This window comes from Pan troglodytes, chromosome 4, assembly GCF_028858775.2.
Source record: "Pan troglodytes isolate AG18354 chromosome 4, NHGRI_mPanTro3-v2.0_pri, whole genome shotgun sequence".
Lineage (NCBI taxonomy): Eukaryota > Metazoa > Chordata > Mammalia > Primates > Hominidae > Pan > Pan troglodytes.
Genome location: NC_072402.2, coordinates 58,335,611 through 58,347,808, shown reverse-complemented (window position 1 = coordinate 58,347,808; position 12,198 = coordinate 58,335,611). Strand labels below are relative to the sequence as shown.

Below are 12,198 nucleotides of genomic sequence, written 5' to 3'. Positions count from 1 at the left end.
CTCCCTAGCTGTTTTTATCTTTTATGAAATCAACAGTTTTAAAGCACCTGGGCCAGTTACTGGGCAAAATAATCCTCAGTTGGATTTGTCTGACTGTTTCTTTTTTAGTTCTTTTTTAAAATTTTTAAAAATTATACTCTAAGTTCTAGGGTACATGTGCACAACGTGCAGGTTTGTTACATATGTATACATGTGCCATGTTGGTGTGCTGTACCCGTTAACTCGTCATTTACTTTAGGTATATCTCCTAATGCTATCCCTCCCCCCACCCCATGACAGGCCCCGGTGTGTGATGTTCCCCACTCTGTGTCCAAGTGTTCTCATTGTTCAATTCCCACCTATGAGTGAGAACATGCAGTGTTTGGTTTTCTGTCCTTGTGATAGTTTGCTCAGAATGGTGGTTTCCAGCTTCATCCATGTCCCTACAAAGGACATGAACTCATCCTTTTTTGTGGCTGCATAGTATTCCGTGGTGTATATGTGCCACATTTTCTTAATCCAGTCTATCATTGATGGACATTTGGGTTGGTTCCATGCCTTTGCTATTGTGAATAGTGCCGCAATAAACATATGTGTGCATGTGTCTTTATAGCAGCATGATTTATAATCCTTTGGGTATATACCCAGTAATGGGATGGCTGGGTCAAATGGTATTTCTAGTTCTCGATCCTTGAGGAATTACCACACTGTCTTCCACAATGGTTGAACCAGTTTACAGTCCCACCAACAGTGTAAAAGTGTTCCTATTTCTCCACATCCTCTCCAGCACCTGTTGTTTCCTGACTTTTTAATGATCGCCATTCTAACTGGTATGAGATGGTATCTCATTGTGGTTTTGATTTGCATTTCTCGGGTGGCCAGTGATGATGAGCATTTTTTTCATGTGTCTGTTGGCTGCATAAATGTCTTCTTTTGAGAAGTGTCTGTTTATATCCTTTGCCCACTTTTTGATGGGGTTGTTTGATTTTTTTCTTGTAAATTTGTTTAAGTACTTTGTAGATTCTGGATTCAAAACAAAACAAAACAAAAACCTGGAAAGCATAGACAGTGCAGATATCTCCTTGGGTCCCATGGCAAGTGCCCAGTTTTCCTTTTGTGGGGAGAAAAGCCCTACCTCCTTTGCAGAGTTGTTTGTCAGAGCCTAGAATAAGATGATATTTGAGATAAAGTAGGTGGGAAGATGGGATCTCCTAGTGACTCAAACCCATTCACAGTGCATGCTACAAGAGAGCATTGTTTTTCTATCCTCATCCTTTCTTTCCATATCCTTCCAATAAATGGCCTGTTGGGTGAGGTGCAGCTCAATGGGGCAGAACCACATGGACTTGCAGCAGGAACCGAGCTTGAGGCACCATCAGCACTCCTCCAACCCAAATGGTCTCTCAGCATGGGGAGTGAGGGCCCAACAGCATCCACACCCATGGCAAAAGAAGGGAAGGACCTCCTTGCCTGTTGGGACCCATGCACCTTCCGTTCCCGAAATATGGGAAGCTATGTTTCAAGGAGAGATGGTGGCAAAGAGACCATGGCAACTTTTTTAGTTCCTAAAAGAATTAGTGAAACAAATCTAAAACTAACACACTTTGTTATAATTTACAGCAAAGTTGCCATGTGTTGAGGCCGAGATTTGTTCCTTCTCTTACTTTTGCACTCCCTATTCATTATATTACTTTGGAGATGTTTGTCTTCAGAGGGCATTTATGTTTGTGTTTTTTATGTCTCCATGCGGAATAACCCCAAATTTTATTTTCAGGGGCTGCTGCATGGTCTTAAAAGATGCCTCTGAAGCGTTTATTCTTGGTTTTACTCTTGCAATTCTTCCTTGTTTCAATTCAGAGCACAGCAGAAAATGTATTCCAACCCACATTTGTGGAAGAGAAAGGAGTCGGGCTCCAGATGTTACATCTCTCCTTGAAACAGCCTAGCCACTCCTACCTGGACATTTGGAGCTTCCCATATTTTGGGAATGGAAGGTGCATGGGTCCCAAGTCAACTTCTAGCCAGCAGTGCTGTCATTTCTGTGTGTGCTCCTAGTCCCTAACAGACACCTTACCTAGCCAAGAGAACTGACTTGTATTGGTCCCAGGTAGCTGCGTGTGGTCTGTGTGGATGAATCATAGATAAGCTTATTTTGTATTTTCCAACCAGATATCATGGAGCTACTTAGCAGATACTGAATTACGACTCCCTAGAATAGTGTTGAACATTGACAACAGGGATGATCCTGGTAAGGTCTGCCATCTCCATGAGGGTCTTTGTGTCCAGGCTAGGAGGCCCTTCCCTCATTTTGCCATGGATGTGGATGCTGTTGGGCCCTCTCTCCCCCTGCCGAGGAGACCATTTGGGTTGGAGGAGTGCTGATGGTGCCTCAAGCTCGGTTCCTGCTGCAAGTCCAGTGGTCCTGCCCCATTGAGCTGTACCTCATGCAACAGGCCATTTACTGGAAGGATATGGAAAGAAAGGATGAGGATAGAAAAACAATGCTCTCTGGTAGCATGCACTGTGAATGGGTTTGAGTCACTAGGAGATCCCACCTTCCCATCTACTTTATCTCAAGTATCATCTTATACTAGTGAAAGGTGACAGTGTGCTGGCAGTCCTCACAGCCCTCGCTCACTCTCGGCGCCTCCTCTGCCTGGGCTCCCACTTTGGCAGCACTTGAGGAGCCCTTCAGCTCACTGCTGCATTGTGGGAGCCCCTTTCTGGGCTGGCCAAGGCCGGAGCCGGCTCCCTCAGCTTGCAGGAAGGTGTGGAGGGAGAGGCGTGAGTGGGAACCGGGGCTGCGGGCGGCGCTTGCGGGCCAGCTGGAGTTCCGGGTGGGCGTGGGCTTGGCGGCCCCTGCACTCGGAGCAGCCATCAGGCCCTGCCGACCCCGGGCAATGAGGGGCTTAGCACCCGGGCCAGCGGCTGCGGAGGGTGTACTGGGTCCCCCAGCAGTGCCAGCCCACCGGCGCTGTGCTCAATTTTTCACCGGGCCTTAGCTGCCTTCCCACGAGGCAGGGCTCAGGACCTGCAGCCCGCCATGCCTGAGCCTCCCACTCCCTCCATGGGCTCCTGTGCGGCCCAAGCCTCCCCGACTAGCACGGTCCCCTGCTCCACGGCACCCACTCCCATCGACCACCCAAGGGCTGAGGAGTGCGGGTGCATGGCGCAGGACTGGCAGGCAGCTCCACCTGCAGCCCCTGTGAGGGATCCACTGGGTGAAGCCAGCTGGGCTGCTGAGTCTGGTGGGGACATGGAGAACCTTTATGTCTAGCTCAGGGATTGTAAATACACCAATCAGCCCCCTGTGTCTAGCTCAGGGTTTGTGAATGCACCAATGGACACCCTGTATCTAGCTACTCTGGTGGGACCTTGGAGAACCTTTATGTCTAGCTCAGGGATTGTAAATACACCACTCGGCACTCTGTATCTAGCTCAAGGTTTGTAAACACACCAATCAGCACCCTGTGCCTAGCTCAGGGTTTGTGAATGCACCAGTCGACACTCTGTATCTAGCTACTCTGATGGGGCCTTGGAGAACCTTTATGTCTAGCTCAGGGATTGTAAATACACGAATCGGCACTCTGTATCTAGCACAAGGTTTGTAAATACACCAATCAGCACCCAGTGTCTAGCTCAGGGTTTGTGAATGCACCAATCGACACTCTGTATCTAGCTACTCTGGTGGGGCCTTGGAGAACCTTTGTGTTGACACTCTATCTAGCTAATCTGGTGGGGACGGTGGAGAACCTTTGTGTCTAGCTCAGGGATTGTAAACGCACCAATCAGCGCCCTGTCAAAACAGACCACTTGGCTCTACCAATCAGCAGGATGTGGGTGGGGCCAGATAAGAGAATAAAGGCAGGCCACCCGAGCCAGCAGTGGCAACCCGCTCGGGTCCCTTTCCACACTGTGGAAGCTTCGTTCTTTTGCCCTTTACAATAAATCTTGCTACTGCTCACTCTTTGGGTCCACACTGCTTTTATGAGCTGTAACACTCACCTCGAAGGTCTGCAGCTTCATTCCTGAGCCAGCAAGACCACGAACCCACCAGAAGGAAGAAACTCTGAACACATCCAAACATCAGAAGGAACAAACTCCAGACGTGCCACTTTAAGAGCTGTAACACTCACCGCGAGGGTCCGTGGCTTCATTCTTGAAGTCAGTGAGACCAAGAACCCACCAACTTCGGACACACTAGGCTCTGACAAGCAACTCTGCAAAGCAGGTAAGGCTTTTCTCCCCACAAAAGGAAAACTGGGCACTTGCCATGGGACCCAAGGAGATATCTGCACTGTCTATGCTTTTTAGGTTTTTGTTTCGTTTTGTTTTGTTTGAAATAGTTTCACTCTGTTGCCCAGGCTGGAGTGCAGTGGTGCAGTCTTGGCTCGCTGCAACCTCCACTGCCTGGATTCAAGTGTTTCTTATGCCTCAGTCTCCTGAGTAGCTGGGATTACAGGGGTGTGCCACCACACCCAACTAATTTTTGTATTTTTAATAGAGATAGGGTTTTGCCATGTTGACTAGGCTGGTCTTAAACTCCTGACCTCAAGTGATACACCCCCTCAGCCTCCCAAAGTGCTGGGATTACAGATGTGAGCCACCGCACCCAGCCTGTTTTCAGGGTTTTTAAATAATTTTTTATTTATTATTTATTTATTTATTTATTTATTTATTATTATTATACTTTAAGTTTTAGGGTACAGGTGCACAATGTGCAGGTTAGTTACATATGTATACCTGCGCCATTCTGGTGCGCTGCACCCACTAACTCGTCATCTAGCATTAGGTATATCTCCCAATGCTATTCCTCCCCCCTCCCCCCACCCCACAACAGTCCCCAGAGTGTGATGTTCCCCTTCCTGTGTCCATGTGTTCTCATTGTTCAATTCCCACCTATGAGTGAGAATATGCGGTGTTTGGTTTTTTGTTCTTGCAATAGTTTACTGAGAATGATGATTTCCAGTTTCATCCATGTCCTTACAAAGGACATGAACTCATCATTTTTAATGGCTACATAGTATTCCATGATGTATAAAAGACGATGGTTAGATGCCACGAAGTAGGTGGCAATGCCTTAACCGTATGCATGTTGTCAGGCCGGAGGGCCGCTTCCATCCTTGTCAAGGGGAGTGCTAACCTTCTCTCCTTTCATACAACACGTTTTCAGGGTTTTATAGGGGAAATGGAAACCCATAGGTGCAGGACAATAGTGACCTGCTGCCTCTAGTCACCTGACATAAAATATTCATTATCATAATAATGATCATAGCTGCCATACAATGGTTATTCTATTTAATCTTCCCAATACAGTATAGAGATTACAGTTTCCCTTTAAAAGGTGGGAGTCCTAAAGCTCAGAGAGGTTACAGAGCATGTTCGCAGCCATACAGATGATCAGTGGTGGACTAGGATTGGAACCTGTCTCTCTTCAACTTAAAAGCACAATGCTTTTACCCTTCCTCCCACTGCTTCCTTGAGGAGTTTTGCCCTGCTTACTCAATGAGTGTTGCAATGAGTTTTCTTTAATTTCTGTACCTTATCTTTCCACCACCTACAACCTCATTTATCCAATAAGACTTCACAGCCAAGTGGCTTCTGCAGAGTGCTGAGCACTCACCTGGCCTGAGATTGTTGGTACTGATAGAAACACAAGGAAATATCTATTTCCAAAATTGGATAATGTAATACAGGTCCATGTTTGGTGCTAATGAGTTGGAGGAGAAAGGTGAAACACAGCAATAATTATTTTTAGCATCAATGTTTTCCCCAAATAACTCATTTCTAGAGCCAGGTCTGCTTGAATAGCTTCAGCTGCTGGCAACTTGAAGGTTCCACCCATAGTGTTAGAAGTTAGAATTTAAAGGGAGTAACAGAAGAAGAAGAGAGAAGGATGCTTCCAGGCATGCGAGGGGTAGACAGAAAGGCCAGGGCTGCCTCCGTTCCCAGCTTGGCCCTGTGACGCCTGGCCCAAAAGAGCTCCAGTTCTTGGCCTGTCTGTGGGAGGAAGATGCCTGAAGTTGGGCCAGAGGTCTGGCCCGGTCAGAGACTGAACCACTCAAATGCCAAGAAAAGGGATTCTCAGAGTTTTGGAGTCTGGGAAGTTTGTTACGATGGACTTCCTTATCAATGAGGGAAGGGATCTCCAGGGCTATCTTCATTCATCTTAGGCCTGTTTCCATGCTCCCCTCTTTGTAGCCAAAGGATTAAAAACGCCACATCTCTGCTTTCCACAGCATGGTGGGGCAATGGTTTTATTCCCACGAGCACCATCTACATGTTATTGCTGGAGACACTGAGACAGTTTGAAATCTGTAGCAAAAGTAGCAGGATGGCATCCCTCCATTTCCCATGTCTTTTTCAAATACAGTGTTCTAGGTGCCAAAACATCCAAATGTTATAGAAAGAGTCTCTGGACTCAGAGAGAGTATTTGAATTCCAGATTTTCCACTTACAAGCTGGGTGACCTTGGCCAAATTTCTCAGCCTCCCTGAGCCTCAATATCCTTGTAAAATGTAAAAAAATAATGCCTGCTTGCCAGGCTTGTGAGGATGAAATGACATAATATATGCTAAAAATGCCTAGGCCTGTTCCCAGTAGGTGGTCAGAGCTGGTTTCCTTCCTCTCTCTACCCCCTCATATTCATTCATCTCTTTTTATTTTTGCTGTAGCTCACACTTTAGAGAAGGTAATACCTGCTTTTCATTTCTTCTGAAAAGGCTGCACAAATCTAGCATCTATAGTCTAGATAATTATCCGGAGTCTTGATAATGATGTTTATGAGAACTGTGCCAAGGAATGGGACATTCTCATCCTAGCTGAACACTCGCTGCATCTCAGAAAAGGGCAAAGGCAGCCCAGGCCGGGTGCACACAGGCCAAGGAAGGTCAATAGCAGTAGCAGAAGCCAAGTCATTTCCCCACCAGGGAGAACCAAAGGGCCAGAAGTTAAAAGAAAGGACAAGTTTCCCAGACATCTGTTTCTCTCGGGATTTGTAGCACTGATCCTTGCCTCAAGGATCTGAATGCCTAATTGCTGGAGGCAACTCAAAAGAAATTGAATCAATGGAGGCAGAAACAAATTAGTAGACAAGCTGGCCCAAATAAGATGCCCTCCACCAGAATTCTGTAATGGCCTGAGTTGGATTCCCATCAGACAAGATAACCAATGAAAGGGTGGAAAGTTTTTGTATCTGGAGTGAATAAGGACCCAGTGCAGGAAAATTACTAGAAAATTAAGGAAGGCAATACAATGGTAGAACTTTTAAAGTAGCCCTAGAGTGGTACTTTTGTTTCTGTTCCAAAGTGCTGTGTTTCCCCCAATAAACCTGTAATATTTTTGTAAGAGGAGAATGATAACAATGGCTGGTGGAGCAGAGGTGGTGGTAGAGAGGAGAGGAGGGATGAGTTCTGAGTTAGAGATGTATGTTTTATGATGTAGATATGGAACTTCATGTTTTGAGATGTGACTGTCATAAAGTAATACAACTATATATATCTATATTTAAGGCTATTCTCTTACCCTGACTGGGTGGCCAGTGACCTGCTTTTAGACCAATTCCACAGGAGGGGTCTAAAGACTTTCTCAGCAAAACAGAGTCCTTAAACAAAGTGCACAAAACTCACAGGGTGACCTCTTTGAGCAAGACCCTCATCTGAATGTGCGAGTATGGGTGTGAGGGAACAGAGCTTTGGGATCCATGGGCCTATTGGAATCTCAAGTCTTCCAATTACAGAAAGTCCTCATTTAACATGGTCAATAAGTTCTTGGAAATTGTGACTTTAAGCAAAAAGACCTATAACCATTTTTTTCCTCATCAATGTTATAATGAAATGACACTGAGCTAAATGATGTTATTTCGGCACCTGCTGTACAGCGTGTTTAGCTTCCTGTCACAATTTCTTTTTCTTTTTCTTTTCTTTTCTTTTTTTAAGATGGAGTCTTGCTCTGTTGCCCAGGCTGGAGTGCAGTGGCACAATCTCGGCTCACTGCAACCTCCGCCTCCAGGGTCAAGTGATTCTCCTGCCTTAGCCTCCTGAGTAGCACCCGCCACCATGCCCAGCTAATTTTTGTATTTTTAGTAGAGATGGGGTTTCACCATGTTGGGCAGGCTGGTCTCAAACTCCTGACCTCAGGTGATTCACCCGCCTCAGCCTCCCAAAGTGCTGGGATTACAGGCATGAGCCACTGTGCCTGGCCCCTGTCCCAATTTCTAAGAACCTATTGATGACATTAGGTGAGGACATACTGAACAAATGATGTGAATTTGGGCAAAACTTAGTCTCCCTGCATTCTGATCCATAAACTGTGGAAAAGGACCCTACTTCATAGGATTGTTTTGAGATTTAAATGAAATAATGTTTATATTAAACACTTTGCTTTATTACCCATTGCTTCTGAGCACCTTTCTCTACATCTCTGCCTCTCTCTCAACACCTCAGATCATTCTTCTGACAATGCCCACTGCACATTCTGTGCCCCCACAGCCTTCCTGAACTCAAAGTAAACATCAAATTACTGTTCCTGTTGTAAAGTGAAGAAATCATGGGGAGGTACCAGGGGGTGGGTGGAAGGGCTGGACTTGGCTGCACTGTGGCATAGGTGAAATTGGGCTTTGGCATTCTGCTGCCTTCTCTACAAGTAGGAACTGGTTTCTTCCTGGGGCAGGCAATGTTCATGGCCTACTCGCTGGCATTTGCCCCGTGTTTCACTCCCTGATTTTGTAATAGGTGGATTTTCCTTCCTATTGGGAAGGGCAAGTCCCTCTCCTAACCTCCAGAGAATGAGTCATCATTACTTTAAGCCCAAGGCAATCTCATCCCCCTTTGCCAGTGACTGGTTTAAGGGAAGGCAAGGGATCCAGTTCCAACCAATCAGACGCAAGGAGAAGTCTGCTTGAATCTTCTGCTAAGGATTTCACTTTCTTGTTAAAAGACAGACGCGTGGCTTGCAATGCTATTTAATACTTTCTTTTCCTTCCATTTTCAACGTAGAAGTGATGCTTGAAACCACAGCAGCCATTTTGGGGCCACGAGGCAATAAGCACAAGGATAAAAAGCCAAGAACCAAAGATGGAGAATCAAGGGTGTAATGAACCTAGATGATATGATATGACAGAGTCCTGAACTGCTAGACTTCTTACTAGGTGAGATGAGTAAATGTATTCATTGCTTAAATCACTCGCAATTTGGATTTCTGTTAATTGCAACTAAAAGCATTCTTATCTAATATTCCTTATTGTTGAATAGCATTTCTTTCTGAAGTGCCATACTGCAACCTTCCTGATAGCCCAGGATCTCTGCTAAGGTACCACTGAAGATCATGGTATTAGCTGGACTTAATGCATGGTTTCATCAATGAATGCTTGCATTTTAACAAATAATTCCTGGAGACAAAGGCATAAAACTATAATGGCTGAATGACAGATATTGGGGTTAGTACTTTGCAGAGGGCCAGGGGCCTCGATTTCTGCCTCTTCAATACCTCCATGTAACCACTAGCTGGTTTACCTATACATTTTCCCCAGAATCTTGTTACTCAAAGTGTGGTCTACCAGCTGTACTGGCATCACCAGGGAACTTTTAAAAATACGAAATCTTAGGCCCCAGTCCAGACCCACTATATCAGAACCTGCACTTTAACAAAGATCTCCAAATGACTCATATGCACATTAAGTTTGAGGAGCACAGCCTCAGAGGATGTGGAATTGCTGGAGTTCAAAAACAAACAAACAAAAAAGGTCAGTTTTCTAGAGCTAGATAAATAGCTCACAAAGCACAGTGTCACAAGGAAAAAATTCTCATTTTGTCTTTTTATCTGGCTATGGAGATCTGGGGTTAAACTAGGTTTGTTGAATAAATAAATATAATTCTTTCAAAGTCATCTGAACTTGGAGATCAGAATCACCCAGCACAATCACTTGCTTCAAGATTATATATTACTTCTGAAATAGACACGAGTTATACAGAAACTGGGAGACAGAACAGAGATGGAAATAGTGGTGGTACGGCCCAAGGAAGTACCCACTGCAGCTGGGCATGGCCACATTTTACAGGCCCTCATTAAGTTCCGTCATGTGAGGGTCTGCTCACTTCTTCAAATACTCAGATTCTCATCATTGGCAGTGGCTGGTGATCAGGTGGTAAGTTATCCATGCCAATAAAAATAAACATTAGTTTGCATGAGATTTAAGAATGTCAAACAATTAATCTGCATGAAATCTATAGCCATCACATGGACAGGAAAGCTCCTCTTGGCCTGTTCCAGAAAATTTTCTCCCTGTAAAAATCTTCATGGTAACCCAAGTTGTAATCGGAAGTCATCTCTCTGATTTATCAGGAGACATCCCCATCTTGGGGACCAGAACTCTTGAAAGTCCCTGCAAGTAGTACATTCCCTCACTCCCCTTCCCAAGGCAGACTTACATGGAAGGCAAAACTAAAATGAGAAGGATGCTTTGTGTGCATGGAATCAAGATGAGGAGATTTAGATATATGTGTATAATAGCATCAGGATGAGATGGCTGGACGTATCCATCCTGCCATCAGGATGGTCTGGAAAAAGGGAGAAATTGGAGCCTAGCAGCTAAAGCTCCATGTCCCTGAACACCTGAACAGTCTCAGCCAATATTCACCCTCCCATTTTCTAGATCTTGATGATGATGGTTCATGCTATCTTTACATTTTCTATGCTTTTAATCAAGTTATAATCAACAGTGCTTCCTGGGTAACATGCTGTCTTTTTAAAGTGATTTGTATATTCTTATTACAGCCTAATATAAACTGCTCTCGCTGTTTAATGTGTAGAAAGCAATATCATTTCACTCTTTCTAAGTTCTTAGTAGGCATCTCATGGTCACCCTCAAGTACTACTATAGTGTAGACCAGTGGTCCCCAACCTTTTTGGCACCAGGGACCAGTTTCATGGAAGATAATGTTTCCATGGAGAGGGTGGGCAAGGAATGGTTTTGGGATGAAACTCTTCCACCTCAGATCATCAGGCATTAGTTAGATTCTCATAAGGAGCACACAACCTAGATCTCTCGCATGCGTAGTTCACAGTAGGGTTTGCGCTCCTATGAGAATTGAATGCTGCAGCTGATCTGACAAGAGGCAGAGCTCAGTGGTAATGCTCACTCCCCCACTGCTCACCTCCTACTGTGCAGCCTGGTTCCAATACTGGTCCAAGGCCTGGGAGATGGAGACCCCTGGTGTAGACAATAAGGTATAGTCTTAGTTCTACTTAGTGCCAGTAATGGTTGCAGTGGAGTAGAGCATCATAGCTCCCAGCTTGTGTGCTTCCGTAGGACTGGGTAACAGGCGTGTCCAAGTAATTGATCCTCTCAACCCTTGGGGAACACAGGCAGGTCCTAGATGGCTGGAACCTTTAGGTCATTCCTGCCCCACAGTGATGTCTCACAATATGAAAAAAGCTGAGAATCCCTAGGATAGTGGAATGGACCTGGAAATCAGCGTACCACTATGTATGTGTGGGCACCCTTTTGCAGGTCATTGTACTCTCAGAAGCTCAGTATCTAAGCCAGGTGGGCCAAAGCTTATTTCATGCTGAATCAACAAAGTTACATCCACCTGGGCTTAAAATGAGCTTATGAGGGAAGGCAGTGCCAGGCCTGCAAGTGGAATCCAAATGGTCCCAGGTGTGGAACTAACTGCTGGACTGCAGATGCAGAGAACCAAGTGGGTCATAGCATGAACAGAAATCAGACCCTTCTCCTTTCCTCTTGGTGCTCATATTTGTTAGACTTGGGAGGCTCTGAGAGGAGAGTGGCTGGTAGCAATGTTTAAAGAGGGCAAAAACAATGAGCTGGTCATTCACTTACCCAGTGGAAAGCCCAGGGAGGAACTCAACACATTTGGGAAGCAGTGACCAGAGTAACTTAGACTACATCTCAAATTATAGCCAATAAAGTGCTTGTCAGTTTTCTCGAAGAAAATGTACATATTCTCTGAGCTCTAGATTTTTTGACTGTGCCATTATTTCTGATATCCCAACAATTCTTTAACATCAAGGGACCTTTTACATATACTCTATAGAGCTAACAACATTTTCTATTACTAAATGGAAATATTGTCCAGTATTTGTCTCCACTTTCTCTGGTAAGATATTCTGCCTCCTACCTGTGGACATTTAGCTACATTCCTGGTCATTAATTGTATAGCGAATATCTTGGCTGGCGAAATTTCTTAGTCCTTTTTT

General features: G+C 45.0%; 1 non-coding gene across 1 annotated transcript; it reads right to left on the bottom strand.

Moving 5' to 3' along the window:
* Positions 1–5,018: 5,018 nt before the first annotated feature.
* LOC112209357 (U6atac minor spliceosomal RNA) lies at positions 5,019–5,144 on the bottom strand. Its single transcript, XR_002944096.1, has one exon. It is a non-coding gene; the product is annotated as a U6atac minor spliceosomal RNA (small nuclear RNA).
* Between the last annotated feature and the right edge of the window lie 7,054 nt (positions 5,145–12,198).